At 47.5% G+C, this 16,253-nt stretch overlaps 1 protein-coding gene across 2 annotated transcripts in view; it reads right to left on the bottom strand.

Moving 5' to 3' along the window:
- SIAH1 (siah E3 ubiquitin protein ligase 1) overlaps nt 1–14,021 on the bottom strand; it is a 90,824-nt gene extending 76,803 nt beyond the window's left edge. The window contains exon 1 of one of the 2 annotated variants that reach the window (XM_017953336.3): nt 13,928–14,021. The gene's annotated coding sequence lies outside the window, so the exon portion shown is untranslated. Of the gene's footprint in view, nt 1–13,296; nt 13,559–13,927 lie in introns of those variants that run through there. The other variant, XM_017953335.3, reaches the window with a different exon arrangement.
- Nucleotides 14,022–16,253: the final 2,232 nt, after the last annotated feature.

The raw sequence follows: 16,253 nt of genomic DNA, 5'->3' as shown, positions 1-16,253 counted from the left end.
GTGGAGGAGGAAGGAAGTGTAGAGTAAGAATTGCTACAAACTTTGGTTTCTTCCTGTGTAAAATTGGGAGCCTGACCCCTGTCCTGCAGCGGTGTTCTGAGGATATGTGTTGATGTAAGAGCCGAGGTTCTCATTCATGAAGAGCTTATATCACATGTTTCTCTTGCTGGGGGAATATCGCCTCTTCAGTCAAGACCTTTTATAATCTGGCCCAAATTACCTTTCCAGACTCATCCTATTCTAGCCCAACAGCTCGCACTCCAGTCACATCTGGCTCCTCCCCTGTCCTAACCATTTCCTTCCTTTCCTCCTCTGTATCTATTTCCTCAGCCTGGACTAGCCTTTCCTCTCAATCCAACCATTGTATCCCCGGTCCATGTCTGGGTCCCGCTCAAAGACCACCTCCTCTGAGAAGTCTTCCCTGATAGCCCTCCTTTCTGTGTCTCTGATGGTTTGCTCACTCTTCTTCTTAGGCATGGCTTGGTCATGTCTGTTTGGATAAATGTCCCTCTTCCCTTTACTCTGTGGGTTTCTTGAGAGCAGAGATCCTGTGCTGTCAATATCTGTGTTTCCTGCAGCCCTTAGGAAGCCCTAGTACAGAGCAGTTGCTCCATCCTGTGTGTGGTAAGCAAGAAATAAAGGCTTCCTGGGACAGAGGCAGTGTGAAGAAAGATAACACCAGCCAGAGCCTTCAGGTGAAGCAGGAACACAGCTTCCAAGAACACTGATCATCGGTTTTGCAGAGCAAACCCCCAGCTGGTTCCTTTGTGTGCCTATTTTGGCCCAACTTTCACATCAGCACGTTTCCACTATCCCCAAGCTGGAGCTTCCCTCTGCCTCTCAGTGGCTGACCCTTGCCTCCCCAGATGTTTGTTTTGCCTCCCAGGCTGAGGAGTTTAGACCCTGCTCTTGCAATATGGGCCCCAGGCAGCTGTGTGACCTTGGCATGTTACTTTACATCTGTGAGCCTTGGTGCACCTCCTCTGCAAAACAGCAATTTAAAATAGCACCTGACTCCTGGGTTGCTGTGTCGATGAGGTGAGCCAAGGCACGGGAGGTACCTAGCCCAGTGCCTGACACAAAGGAAATACTCAAAGATGGAAAAACCCAAAATAAACTCACTCAGTATGTGTTTCCCTCTGTGTTGCCAAAACCTATTCCTGGACCCTTGCCACCCATCTCACTTTTTGGTGAGTCTTGCTTGGGGCAATTTCCCAGCTACCCCCTGCCAGGAGCACCCCTGATGGAAACCTAGGACCCAGGAAGGAGGAGGTGCTGGCAGGACTGTGAATCCACCGTCACCAAGTTGCCCTTGCCCAGACTGTGGGTAACACCTACATAAATAAATAGATCTAATGGGCATTAATTTTTCGCTTGTTTGTTTGTTTGTTTGTTTGTTTGTTTTGAGATTCTGAGTCTCTCTCTTGTCAGCTTCAGGCTGGGGAGTGCAGTGGCCGGATCTCAGCTCACTGCAGCTCTCTCCCGGTTCACCATTCTCTGCTCCCCAGGCTCCAGAGGCTGGGACAGGCTACCGGCCACCTCGCCCGGCTAGTTTTTTTTGTATTTTTTAGTAGAGACGGGGTTTCACCGGGTTAGCCAGGATGGTCTCGATCTCCTGACCTTGTGATCCGCCCGTCTCGGCCTTCCAAAGTGCTGGGATTACAGGCTTGAGCCACCGCGCCCGGCCTTCGTTTGTTTGTTTTTTGAGACGGAGTCTCACTCTGTCGCCCAGGCTGGAATGCAGTGGTGTGATCTCTGCTCACTGCAACCTCCACCTCCTGGGTTTAAGTGATTCTCCTGCTTCAGCCTCCTGAGTAGCTGAGATTACAGGCACACGCCACCACGCCAGGCTAATTTTTGTATTTTTAGTAGAGACGCAGTTTCACTATGTTGGCCAGGCTGGTCTCAAACTCCTGACCTCAAGTGATCCGCCTGCCTCGGCCTCCCAAAGTGCTGGGATTACAGGCACTAGCGTCTGGCTTTTTTACTTTTTAAAGATCTAATGTCACAAATGGAAAACACTCCTGCCTTCTGGGAGGCCCTCATGTGTGCTGGCCCGGAATCAGTCCCATCCAGCAAGGAGATTGATGAAAAGTCTCAGGACATCTAACACAAAGTGGTACCCCCTGGCACTTGTGGCTGCACCAGCACGAGGCGGATCTGCTGCTTGGCTCACCTCCCCAGAGCAGAGCTCCTTTCCGGCCATCTCTAATCATGGCCCATTTCCAAGGAGAAAATGACAACAAAGTCCCAGGCAAAGCACTGGAGTCCTGGCCTCGGCCTTAACCTCCTAGGACTGATTGCATCCCTCTCTGGCTCTCCCACCTGGAGGGCAATTCCCGCCTGCAGTGGAAAGCAGTAGCTGTGTGCAAGCCTTAAAATTCTCAGTGGCACACTTAGAATAACAGAGGGAATTAGGTTTCATAAAACCATCTATTTAAGTGGCTCCAAATTAACCCATTGTGATATCTCTCTCTCTGTCTTTCTCTGGTTCTTTATATCCTGATTGTTCATGACAGTCCCCACAGGACATGTGAGGAACTCTGGTTTTTTTTTGTTGTTGTTTTTTTTTTGAGACAGTCTTGCTCTGTCGCCCAGACTGGAGTGCAATTCTGTGTCAGAATTAAGAAACCACTCTAGGTCTTTCAACAGAGGGAGTTTAACACAAGGAATTGCTTACATAGATAATGGAAGGATGAAAACCTGAACAGGGGAGAGTGAGGAACACAGCTTAGCACCAGCAGGAAGCCTCTTATTCCAAGGCTGAGGAGGTGAGGCCTAGAAGCCATTGTTGGTGGCAGCAGCTAGAACCACGGTAGGGCTGGCCCCAAGGAGGTTAGGGTTGTCTGGCAGGAGTCAGAGCCACAGAAGGGCTTGGAACTGTAAAACACACACAGCCACTGTGGAAGGTGCAGAGCAAGAAGGGGGAAATGGTTGACCCCCACCTCTCACCCCACCGTACTCTGATCTTGTAGCAGTTTCTCCCAACACACAAAACTATGTGAAAGCCACTTGGCAAGGGAGCCTGGGAAACACAGCTTCCTGCAATACACAGAAGAACGGAAAGGCAGGGAATAAGCTGGGAGCAAACAGTGGGCCATCTGTGTAACACAACGCTGCTGGATGAAACGGCTGGGAAGTAAGAAAGCACTGCAGAGAGGAGCTGAGTGGGGCATGGCAGGCTGGATCCTGTTGAAAGCCTTACAGCAGTGTTTCCCAAAGTGTGGGACACACTGGGCCACCCAAGCTGGCAAAAAGACCAGGCAGAGCATGAAGGAACAGTGTATCAATAAGAAAGCTAGTCCATTTTCAATTCTCTTTCCCATCATCTGATGACATTAAGGAGAAAGTCTCTATTTGGTGCTAACCTGTCTTTAACATCACTCTAACATTTCCTAATTTTTTTTTTTTTTTTTGGAGACAGAGCTCTGTTGCCCAGGCTGGAGTGCAGTGGTATGATCTAGGCTCAGTGCAATCTGCAACCTCTACCTCCTGGGTTCAAGCAATTCTCCTGCCTCAGCTTCCTAAGTAGCTGGGACTATAGGCAAGCACCACCACTCCCGGCTAATTTTTGTATTTTTAGTAGAGACGGGGTTTCACCATGTTAGCCAGGCTGGTCTCAAACTCCTGACCTCAAGTGATCCATCAACCTCAGCCTCCCAAAATGCTGGGATTACAGGCATGAGCCACTGTGCCCGGCCACATTTTCTTGTTTCTTTTTGACTCCAAAACATAGCAAACCAGACAGGTGTAGTGGTTCACGCCTGTAATCTCAGCACTTTGGGAGACCTATGCAGGAGGATTGCTTGAGTCCAGGAGTTCAAGACCAGCCTGAGCATCATAGTGATGACCCTTTCTCTACAAAGAACAAAAAATTAGCTGGGCATAGTGGTGTGTGCTTGTAGTCTCATCTACTTGGGAGGCTGAGGCAGAAGGATCCCTTGAGCCTGGGAGTTTGAGGTTTCAGTGAGCCATGACTGTACCACTGCACGTTCCAGCCTGGGCAACAGAGTGACACCCTGTCAAAAAAAAAAAAAGAGGAAACGTTAGGTTAAAGCCTTTGGCTGGTACTGGTATAATAGATGCTGCTGGTCCTGTCTAATCCCCTTCACCTAATTGATACATTCACCTCCCAGCTGCTGTGAATGTTGGCAGCTAGCACTTAACAGCCACACCCTTATTTTGGAAATTGCCTCACCTGGAAATAGGTGGGAGATTATACCATCATCCCGAGGGTAAGTATGGGGCAATGACTGATTGATGCAAGGCACAAAGGCCCAGCTCTCATGCCTTGAGGTGGTTCAACTCTGGTCCCATTCCTGTTTCAGAGCTTCAGCTGGCCCCACGCCTTTGCTTAACCTCTTTCTGTTTCCCTCCCTCCTTCACCAGGAGTCCCCCCGTAAATCTCTTGCACAAGAATCCCCACCTTATACTCAAGCCCTGGCTTGACTTCTAGAGAATCTAAGATAACAGGCAACAGGAGCTAGCTGGAATTGTGTAACCTTAAAAATAATCCTTTTTAATATTTTTGCCTGTGTTGATTTATCATAAGATATAAAGCTTTTCCATTTATAGTAATGCTACTAAGTTTTGTGTAAGTGTAATATTATTTTTAATTTATATATCTCTCTATATATAATTAAATTATAAAGACCAGCATGGGCAACATAGTGAGACCCCATCTCTACAAAAATTAGCAGGGCATGGTGGCATGTGCCTGTAGTCCTAGCTACTTGAGAGGCTAAGGCAGGAGGATCGCTTGAACCTGGGAGGTCAAGGCTGCAGTGAGCTAGGACTACACCACTGCACTCCAGCCTAGGCAACAAAGTAAGACTCTGTCTCAAAAAAAAAAAAAAAAAAAAAAAAAAAGGACAGGGGTTGGTAGAAAAAATAAAAAATAATTACCTCGGCATGGTGGCACATGCCTATTCCTATCCTATACTACTCAGGAGGCTGAGGTGGGAGGATCCCTTGAGCCTCAGGAATTTGAGGCTGAAATGAGTTATGATTGCCCCACTGCACTCCAGCCTGGGAAACAGAGCAAGTCCCTTTCTCTAATAATATATATATATTATTTTTATTTTTATATTTTAATTTATATATACATATATAGGTTGAGCTCTGTGGCTCACGCCTATAATCCCAGCACTTTGGGAGGCCGAGGCAGGCAGATCACCTAGGTCAGGAGTTCAAGACCAACCTGGCCAACATGGTGAAACCCTGTCTCTACTAAAAATACAAAAATTAGCTGGGCATGGTGGTGCATGCCTGTAATCCCAGCTACTTGGGAGGCTGAGGCAGGAGAATCACTTGAACCCGGGAGGCGGAGGTTGCAGTGAGCCAAGATCTCACCACTGCACTTCAGCCTAGGCGACAGAGTGAGACTCTGTCTAAAAATATATATATATATAAAAACTTTATAATTTTTATAATATTTATTTTTTATATTTTTATAATATTTATTTTTATTCTATTTTTATGCTATTTATAATATGTATTTTTATGATATTTAATTTATATATATATAATCTTATATATATATAATCAAATAAAATAAAAATAAATAACTTTTTTTTTTAGATGGAATCTCTCTCTGTTGCTCAGGCTGGAGTGCAGCGTCACGATCTCACTGAAACTGTCGCCTCCCAATGTTGCTCACTGCAACCTCCGCCTCCCGAGTTCAAGCAATTCTTGTGCCTCAGCCTTCTGAGTAGCTGGGATTACAGGCACACACCACACCTGGCTAATTTTTGTATTTTTAGTAGAGACGGAGTTTCACCATGTTGGCCAGGTTGGTCTCAAACTCCTAGCTTCAAGTGATTCACTTGTCTCGGCCTCCCAAAGTGCTGGGATTACAGGCGAGTGCACCCGGCAGAAATGGACTATTAATACATTCAAAAACTTGGATGGACGTCAAAAGCATTATGCTGAGAAATCCACAAAACTAGGTGCTGTGTGATTCTTCTTCTATGAAACTTTAAAAGGCAGAGTTACAAGGACAGAAGGAAGATCAGCATTGCCAGAGGCTAAGATGGGAGGGGAGTGACTGCCAAAGGGCATGGAGGACCTTTTTGGGTAACGGAAATATTCTATATATTGTAATTGTAGTAGAGGCTATAGACTACATACATTTATCAAAATGTATCAAACTGTACACTTGAAATGGTAAATTTTAATGTACATAAATTGTATCTTATAAAGCTGATTTTTTTTTTTTTTTTTTTTTTTTTTGAGATGGAGTTTTGCTCTTGTTGCCCAGGCTGGAGTGCAGTGGCACAATCTTGGCTCACTGCAACCTCTGCCTCCTGGGTTCACGTGATTCTCCTGCCTCAGCCTCCTGACTAGCTGGGACTACAGGCACACACCACCATGCCCGGCTAAATTTTGTATTTTTAGTAGAGACAGGGATTCACTATGTTGGTCAGGCTTGTCTTGAACTCCTGACCTTGTGATCTGCCTGCCTTGGCCTCCCATAGTGCTGGGATTACAGGCATGAGCCACCGCACCTGGCCATAAAGCTGGTTTTTAAAAAATAGAGGCAGAGCCTGGTGGCTCACACCTGTAGCCCCAGCTACTTAGAAGACTGAGGTGGGAGGATTGCTTGAACTCAGGAATTTGAGGCTGCTGTGAGCCATTGTCACGCCACTGCACTCCAGCCTAGGTGACAGAGGGAGACCCTATCTTCAAAAAAAAATAATAAAATAAATAAATAAATAAATAAAATGAAATAATAGCACGGTTGCATGTGGGTATAGGGGAAATTATGATGATGGCAGGGGGAAGAGACCAAGTGGGAAGAATGTTTCAGAGGGAGGTGCCAAGCCTTTACCGAGTAGGTAAAGTGGACTCCTGGAGTCCACTCTAGGAATTGGGCAAGTTTGGTGGCTCTGAGCTGGTTGGGGTGAGTGGGGAGGAAGTGGAATGTGACTCCCTGACACAGCCTCAGGCCTGATGCTTATGACAGATGCAGACCTCTAGGGAGAGTGGTGGGCAGAAGCCCAGCATGCCTCTCTCTCCTTCTCCTAGGGACAGGTTGAAGAGAAAGCAAGCAACCCCTGCCTCTACATAGCAACACCTTTCCTGGTCTTTGGGTCCTTCTTTTTGTTTTTTTCCAAAGAGACAGGGGCTCCCTCTCTCACCCAGGCTGGAGTGCAGTGGTACACTTATAGCTCACTGTAGCCTCAACCTCCTGGGCTCAAGGGATCTTCCTGCCTTGACCTCCCAAAGTGCTGGGATTATAGGCACGAGGAGCCACCACACCTAGCGACGTCTTTTTTTTTTTTAAGCAAATATCCCTGGAAAAGAGGAAGCATGAAGAAAAAAGAGGGTATTGAGGAAGCTGGCAAAGAAAGATCTTTCCCCACCCCCGACCTTTGAGGCAAGGTGGGGAGCAAGAAGAGTGCTTGGTGACAGAGGTGAGCTCTAAGAGACCACTTCAGAGGACAAAATGGGCCCTGAAGCCCCCAGGGGTACTCGGCCAGGAGCCTTTCCTCTCAGCCTTGGGCTTTCGGCCGCCAGGTCTCTCTCAGTCTCCCATCTTTGTCTCTGACTCTTTCTGATGGAGGATCACGCTGAGCCAAGGTGGGATGCTGACATAAAGCTTACATGGGAGCCTGCTCTGAGAGTCCCCTCAATCTTGACTTAGTATGAAGTCAGCTTGTCCAAACATCACCACGGACAGTACTTCATTAGATTAAATGGCTTCGTTTTGCAGAGAAGAGCCTGTACTAATATTTGCTTTGCATCTTATAAAATCATATGGAAATAGGATAATGATGTCGAAAATAGAAAAAGAGTGAATTCCCAGAGAGAGTGTGGTTGAGATAGCTGTACTTTTCCAAGCAGCCCCTCCTCCCCTGTCCCCAGCCTCTCACTCTGAGCAGCCCCAGCCTCAGCCAAAGGTGACCATCAGGCTCTGGAGTTTATTCAGATGCTCACATGGAGAGTTTTTTACATTTAGACTCAAACCACCTTTCCCTTGGTGAGTCAGGGGTCTGTTGGTTTTGTTGTTGTTTAAAAATTTGCTAAGAAATTCAAGGAAAGGCAGTAAACACTTGTATGGTTGTAAAAAAATCTATCACCAGTAAATATTAATGAAAAAAATTCTTTTTTCTTTTCTTTTTCTGTTTTCTTTTTTCTTTCTTTCTTTCTTTCTTTTTTTTTTTAAGAGACAGGGTCTTGTTCTGTTGCCCAGGCTGGACTACAGTGGTGGGTCTCATAGCTCACTGTAACCCTCAAACTCCCGGGCTCAAGCGATCTTTGAACTTCAGCTCGCAAGTGGCTGAGACTACATGCAGGTACCACCATGCCCAGCTAACTTTTTAAATTTTTCATAGAAATGGGAGTCTCACTCTGTTGTCCAGGCTGGTCTGGAACTCCTGATCTCAAGCAATCCTCCTGCCTTGGCCTCCCAAAGTCCCGGGATTACAGGCGTTAGCCACTATGCCTGGCTTTTTTTGATCATTTCCTTAGTGAAATGCATATTGTTAATAATGTGATTCACTAATTTGCCAAACATTTACAGAGTACTATGCACTGCATTCCCTGCACTATGATAGACACCAGGGTTGTACTAATTCATATTTGCATCCATTTGTTTTTCAACAAATATTATTGAGTTCTTTCTGTGAGCCAAGCACTGAGTGAGCCTTCAAAGGACAGGAAGGAGTGTGAAATAGGTTAAGTTCCCTTACAATTTTGCCTTACAGGAGGCAATGAAGGATTCGTCTATTCAATTGCTCCTTCCTGTATTAACTGACTCCAGGTTTACTCCTGCACATCCACTACTGGGCACTAAGATGTGGGTTGAGTGTAGACCTGTCCTTTCAGAGTTCAAGGCTGGACCCACCCCAGAATCCCTTCCCAACTCTGTTGCCATTAAGTCACTCAATCAGACATCCGCTAGACAGAATGAGGGGCACACGTAAATGTGAAACAATGGCCAGCTGACCAGCGAGGTGTCAGTAGCTGGCCCAGGCTCTGGCCCAGGGGACCTTGGGGAAGGCCAGCACCCCTCTTGGTGGCAGCCAGTACTTCCCCTTTGCTCACCTTCATCGTACTTGCAATGTCATTTAGCACAGTGGCAGTGTGTCTTATTCAGATCAGTGTCTGGCACATAGTAGGTGCCCAGAAATATTTGTGGCCTGACTTCAGCCAGCTTCCCAGAGCAACTGAGTTTCTGGAGGAGGAGGCCTTTGGGGCAGGGTTTTGGGGGAAGTCTGGGGGGCCTTGGTGTGCTGGCATGCAGAGGCACCAGTATTTAGAAAAGTGTCACCCACATAGGCTGGATACCATGGTGTATGCCTGTAATCTGAGCACTTTAGAGGCTGAGGTGGGAGGATCGCTTGAGGCCAGGAGTTCAAGACCAGCCAGGGTAACATTGTGAGATCCTGTCTCTACAAAAATTAGGGCCAGGCACAGTGGCTCAGGCCTGTAATCCCAGCACTTTGAGAAGCGCAGGAGGATGGATCACTTGAGATCAGGAGTTCAAGACCAGATTGGCTAACACAGCAAAACCCCGTCTCTATTAAAAATACAAAAATTAGCCAGGTGTGGTGGCAGTCACCTGTAATCCCAGCTACTCAGGAGGCTGAGGCAGGAAGAACAGCTTGAACCTGGGAGGTGGAGGTTGCAGTGAGCCAAGATCACGCCATTGCATTCCAGTCTGGGTGACAGAGTGAGACTCCATCTCAAAAAAAAAAAAAAAAAATTACAAAAAAGAATTAGCCAAATGTGGTGGTGTGCACCTGTAGTTCCAGCCACGTAGGAGGCTGAGGTTTGGGCCCAGGATCGTTTGGGCCCAGGAGGTCAAGGCTGTAGTGAGCTATGATTGTGCCTCTGCACTCCAGCCTGCAGGACAGAGCAAGATCCTGTCTCTTAAAAATAAAATAAAATAAAATAAAAAGTGCCACGTATGTAATAAATGCTCCAAAGAAACATTAGAGGTGACGTTGGTGATGGCGAGGTGATTAGTCATGAGTGACCAAGAAGCCAAAGGCGGAGGCTGGAGCCAGTTCCTGCAGATGCGTCCAGCTCTGGAGTCCTTGGAGATGTTTCTTTTTTCTTTCTTTTTTTTTCTTTTTTTAAGACAGGGTCACTCAGGCTGGAGTGCAGTGGCACAATCACAGCTCATTGCAGCCTCCAGCTCCCTAAGGAATGTTTTTGAAATCCACGGATAAAGATGTTTCTCTGCCTTTCCCTTGTCAGAGAAGCTGGGGGCCCAGCTGCAGGCTTGTCCAGGAGCTTGCTTGGGTGGGACTTCGCCGGGCTATGCACAGCAGTCCTCCCAGTCAGACTCCAGGGGACCAGAGCTGCCGAACCAGCCCCCACCGGCACACTCCCATTTCCTCCTCTGCTGTTGGACGCGGCTCTCAAGTTACTTCCCTGTGTGTGTGCTGGGGGAGTGAAGGGGACTCTATTTATCCTTCAACCGACATGAAGGAAGAGGCTCATTGTTTTGCAGGATGACAGAGGAATTGCTCGCTCTGCTATTTATAGTTGAAATGTTATCATTTTGCCTTGTTTTCGTGGCCTGAAGTCCCCAGTGCTTCCTGTCTAACAGTCCTCTCCCTTTGCATAGTCTGCCTTTAGTTTAAAATCTTGGGGCTGGGCGTGGTGGCTCACGCCTGTAATCCCAGCACTTTGGGAGGCCGAGGAGGGTGGATTGCTTGAGCTCAGGAGTTTGAGACCAGCCTGGGCAAGATGGTGAAACCCCATCTCTACTAAAATACAAAAATTAGCTGGGTATGATGGGAGCCAGGCCAGCTATTTGGGAGGATGAGGTGGGAGGATGGCTAGAGCCTGGGAGGATGGCTCAAGCCTGGGAGGTGGAGTTGTCAGGTGATAAGCAGGAAATTACCTCTCCAAAGTTGTCAGGTGATAAGCAGGAAAAACATACTCCAATCTCTTTTTTTTTTTTTTTTTTTTTTTGAGACGGAGTCTCGCTCTGTCGCCCAGGCTGGAGTGCAGTGGCCGGATCTCCGCTCACTGCAAGCTCTGCACCCCGGGTTTACGCCATTCTCCTGCCTCAGCCTCCCGAGTAGCTGGGACTACAGGCGCCCGCCACCTCGCCCGGCTAGTTTTTTTTTGTATTTTTAGTAGAGACGGGGTTTCACCGTGTTAGCCAGGATGGTCTCGATCTCCTGACCTCGTGATCCGCCCGTCTCGGCCTCCCAAAGTGCTGGGATTACAGGCTTGAGCCACCGGGCGCGGTGGCTCAAGCCTGTAATCCAATCTCTTAACCACAAACACCTACATCTCGAAGAAAGGCAGCTCCTGTTTCTGGAACTTGGATTGGAAGAAAAGTAAAGACCAGTCTGACACCGTGGCACATGCCTGTAATCCCAACATTTTGGGAGGCCAAGGTGGGAGGATCGCTTGAACACAGGGATTCAAGACCAGCCTGGGCAACATAGGGAGACCCTGTCTCTACAAAATATAGAATTAAATTAGCCAGGCATGGTGGTGCGTGCCTGGGGTCCCAGCTACTCGGGAGGCTGAGGTGGGAGGATCACTTGAGCCTGGGAGGTCAAGGCTGCAGTGAGCAGTTGATCGCACCACTGCACTACAGCCTGGGCAACAGAGTAAGACCCTGTCTCAAACAAACAAACAAGCAAAAAAAAAAAACCCCCCAAAAAAAACCAACAAAAAAACTAGACCTTAAACACTGCTCCATTTTTAGCTCCAGTTACAAGCAAGACAGTTTTTTTTTTTGTTTGAGTCTTCCATCATCCTAGGGTACAGAAGCCAGATAGTGGCCAAGGAAATGTAGTCTCTGAGCACTGCAGTGAGACCTGAAGGAATAGTGGCTGACAGCAACTGACCCGTGACCGTTTCCTGGTTTCCAGCTTCCCCAACCCATTCCTCAGTTTCCCATCCCATGGAGGATCAGCCTGGGGCCAAAAAGGCCACCTGCAGAGAGCACCAACGCCTTGTGCCAGAGACCACGCTAGGGAGGGACTGCAGTAGAGGATTAGAGGTGCTTTGGTTTGCTTACTTGTTTTATTTTGCTTTAATAATTAGGGTGGTATCCAGACCCAACCATGGTTCTTTTTACCCTCTTTAGGCAGCGAAGCCCAGAGTCACTTGATGCCTCAAAGGAGGTGATTAAAGTGGAAGAGAAAATATTTTCCTGGCTTTTGAGTTTCAAATGCCTATGCCTTTAGGCAAATAGAAAGGACTAATCTAGGCTGGGCATAGTGGCTCACACTTATAATCCCAGCATTTTGGCAGGTTGAGGTGGTAGGATCACTTGAAGCCAGGAGGATCACTTGAGACCAACCTGGGCATAGTGAGACCCAGTCTTTACAAGAAATTTAAAAATGTGCTGGCTGTGCTGGCCCATGCCTGTAATCCCAGCTACTTGGGAGGCCAGGGTGGGAGGATCACTTGAGCCTAGGAGGTTGAGGCTGCAGTGAGCTATGATTGTTCCACTGCATTCCAGCTTGGATGAGAGAGGGAGATCCTGTCTCAGTAATAATAATAATAATAATAAAGGACTAATGAACTCGCCTAAAGATGGGGGGTGCATAATGAAGAAAACCAGCACCCTTTCCCAGGTGGGGGAATACAGACGTTGATGGGTCCCGAGAGGGGATCCTTGACCCTTGTGCCTTGTCTAAGCCTCAGATTGGGAGGCAAAACATCTATCCAGATGGTGGAGCCGATGACCAGAGAGCACCCAGTACCATTTACTGGGAAAGGCCCTGGGCAGGCACCAGACACAGAGAAAGAGGAATGAGCTGGAGCCAAGGAGGCCTCCCCAGTGAAACACTGCCAGGCGCCCGACACCAGCAGAGGCCCTAGACCTGGGACACAGAGGAGAAGGTGTCCCAGCAGCAAGCTGTGAGGATGGGTGGGACCCCAGCCCATGGTAGCAAGCCCTTGATGACTTCCTCAATGGCAAGCCCTGAGGAAAGGGGCAGGACCCCCACATTATCTGAGATGACATTTCTGCCACCTAGCATAACAGGGGCTCAGAATAAAATTGAGTTATAAAAAAATAAAAGTAAGTCCCATTTTACTCTAATGAGGCATCCTCTAAAGCCGCCAAGTGTGCAGCCTGGAGCTTGGCTTGCTGCATTGTGTGGAGATGGTATACACCGTTCTCCTCATGGGGCATGGGCAGCGCCACTCAGCAAACCTGTTGCTTTTGTGCCTTCATGAAAGCCTTTCAGGAGTGGTCTACACAGCAGGTCTCTCGTCACTCCGGGGAGCCCAGTGGCTCAGAAGCCCCCTGTAGTCCGGGGAAGGTCGACTAAAGTACATCTAGCACAAACAAGCTTCCAACTCACTCACCTCCCTGTGTTCAGCTTGGAATTTCAAATACCAAAAAGTAAACATTTGCAACTGATGGCCTCAGTGTACAGTCTGGAGTTCATAGGTCTAAGCTTCCCGCCGGCGTTTCCCCTCAAGGTCCGCCATTACCTGGGCTCCACTGCCTGCTAGGCTTCATGACCCCTCTCCAGGGAGGCAGCAACCCACATACAGCTGGGCGGGTGTGCCCTTCCTTCCTCTGACCCCATCCTTCACCATCCCATTCCACACCATCCACACTGCCCAGTAAGCAGCCCTGGGGAGCTCAAGACTTCGCTCAAACACCACCTCCTTTGTGAAGTTTTCCCAGTCAGTGCTAATCAACCCTTCTTCTGTGACCTCACCGTGACAAATACAGATGGCTACTGCTGCCCTGGCACTGCCTTACGAATGAGTCTGTTTTCATGTCTTTTTCTTCTACTGCAAAACTTTTGGGGTTCAGGATAAGAGAGAGAGAACAGGGGGCATCAACTACTTTGATGTAGGGTTGCTAACTACTTTACTATGTAAAAGGGTGTTTGTGAAACAATACCCCAGCTCCTCTACCTACCATCACCATTATTTCATAAAAGCAAGGTCATATTAACACAAAAAATAATAGGAAAATCATGACCTTAGAATGAAGGATGCTTCTGCACAGAAAGAAGTCTTTACAACTTGCACATTTGTACACACACGCGTTGGCCCAGGTTTCTCATTTGCCCTCAAGTCGCAGAGTGGTCCTAGAATGTAAGCTCCGCAGGGTGCCTGGGAGCCTGTGAGATCACAGCTCTGGCCACTGGGGATCCCTGGCAACCAGAACCCGAGGGATGCCCCTCCGATGCTGCCTGAGGCCCTCCCCATCTGCTCTCAGTTTGGGATGGTGCGTGAGACCGGAGGCCATGGGTGCCGATGATGTCACCGGGAAACTCCCCGTGTGTGTCAATTTAAGCTTAACAAGGGTGGTTCTCAGCTGGTGAATCCCATTTGGTTGAGAAGCCTCAGACTAAAGAGGTTCCTAGGCAGGGCTTACTGGATTTGACACAGCTTCCACAGCCCAACACAAGGTCTGTGTAGGAGGAGCACTCCTGAACCCCACTCCACAACCAGGGAGAAGCCTCTGGGTGGCGTGCACCTGTAACCCCAGCAATTCCTGAGGCCCAGGCAGGAGGATCTCCTGAGCTCAGGAGTTCCAGACCAGCCTGGGAAACACAGTGAGGACTCATCTCTACAAAAAATATAATAAAATTAGCCAGGCATGGTGGTGTGTGCCTGTAAACCCAGCAACTTGGGAGGCTGAGGGAGAGGATTGCTTAAGCTTAGGAGGTCAAGGTGGCAGTGAGCTATGGTCACACCACTGCACCCCAGCCTGGGCAACAGAGCAAGGCCATATCTCTGAAAAAGAAAGAAAGAAATAAAGAAAACTAGTATGTGACAATCATGCAAAGTGCTCAACCCACAATCCCAACACCACCCTCCCTTTTTAGCCCCTCCCACAATTTCATGTCATTGTCAATGTTCCCTTTTTATAACAATTACTTTAAAACCTCCCTTACTGTTACTATATGCATAACATAACTGACCTACATGTATTATGTATATGAATGAAAAGCAATTTATAATAACATAACTTAGGCCAGGCCCAGTGGCTCACGTGTGTAATCCTGGCACTTTGGGAGGCCAAGGCGGGCGGATCACTTGAGGTCAAGAGTTCAAGACCAGCCACCATGGCCAACATGGTGAAACCCTGTCTCTACTAAAAATGCAAACATTAGCTGAGCATGGTAGCACGCACCCATAGTCCCAGCTACTTGGGAGGCTGGGGCACGAGAATTGCTTGAACCCGGGAGGTGGATGTTGCAGTGAGTCAAGATCACGCCACTGCACTCCAGCCTGGGCGACAGAGTGAGACTCCGTCTCAAAAAAAAAAAATAATAATAATAATAAAATAACATAAAATAATATACTTTTAAAAGACTACATATTGGGTACTGTGTACACCACTCAGGTGATGGGGGCACCAAAATCTCAGAAATCACCACTAAAGAACTTATTTATGTAACCAAAAACCACCTGTACCCCAGAAACTATTGAAATAAAAATTTAAAAATAGATATATATGCTTTTAAATATGTAAACGTGTAAATGCCCTAGCCCAACTACACTAGTAGAATTAATAAAACAGGTGCTTGCGGTTCTGTATAGAATCATCATAAACATACGTGTTATTTGGTAATGTGATGTTTTAGTTTTTCATTTTTAATTGACAATTATATATATTGATTTTGTACATGTTGTTTTGAAATATGTATACATTACATATTTCAAATGTGATCACTAATCTAGCTAATTAACATATTAACCTCACATGCTTTTCATTTTTTTGTAATGTGATGTTCTGGTGAGTCAAAAACCATGAGCTGTGTTGCCACTGGTGGTTTGATATTCCGAAATCTCTTGGTAAAGTACTGAGCCAAACAGAACATGTCTTTTGTTGATTTACATAGGAATCGCAACACTAGAAAATGCAGTATAGGTTAACACTGCAAAAATACTTGGTGTTTATATGTACACATATACACTGCATGTAAAATGGATCATTAAACAGAGAATTATTCATGGGTTTACACTACACGGCTGTTTGGAGAAGCAGTAGAAAGCCTGGTCGGGAGAAACCAACCATTCAACGTGACACACCAAAATCGGCCCCTCCCCCAACCAAACCTCCCGGTGAGAACCACTGACGTGGGCTGCAGAGGCACAGAAAGAAACTGAGGCACAGAAAGAAAGTGATCCACCCAAGGCCACGCAACTTGCCAGCGCCCACGTCTGGCCTGGGCCTGTGACCTCCGACCCCAACTCAGTGCTCCCACCTGCACCAGGACATCTCAGACGCTGCTGTTTGGAGCTCAAGGCTCCCTGGAGATCCCTTTAGGGTGACCACAGAGGCCCAGGGAAGC

This window comes from Papio anubis, chromosome 18, assembly GCF_008728515.1.
Source record: "Papio anubis isolate 15944 chromosome 18, Panubis1.0, whole genome shotgun sequence".
Classification (NCBI taxonomy): domain Eukaryota; kingdom Metazoa; phylum Chordata; class Mammalia; order Primates; family Cercopithecidae; genus Papio; species Papio anubis.
This window is presented reverse-complemented; position numbering and strand designations above follow the sequence as displayed.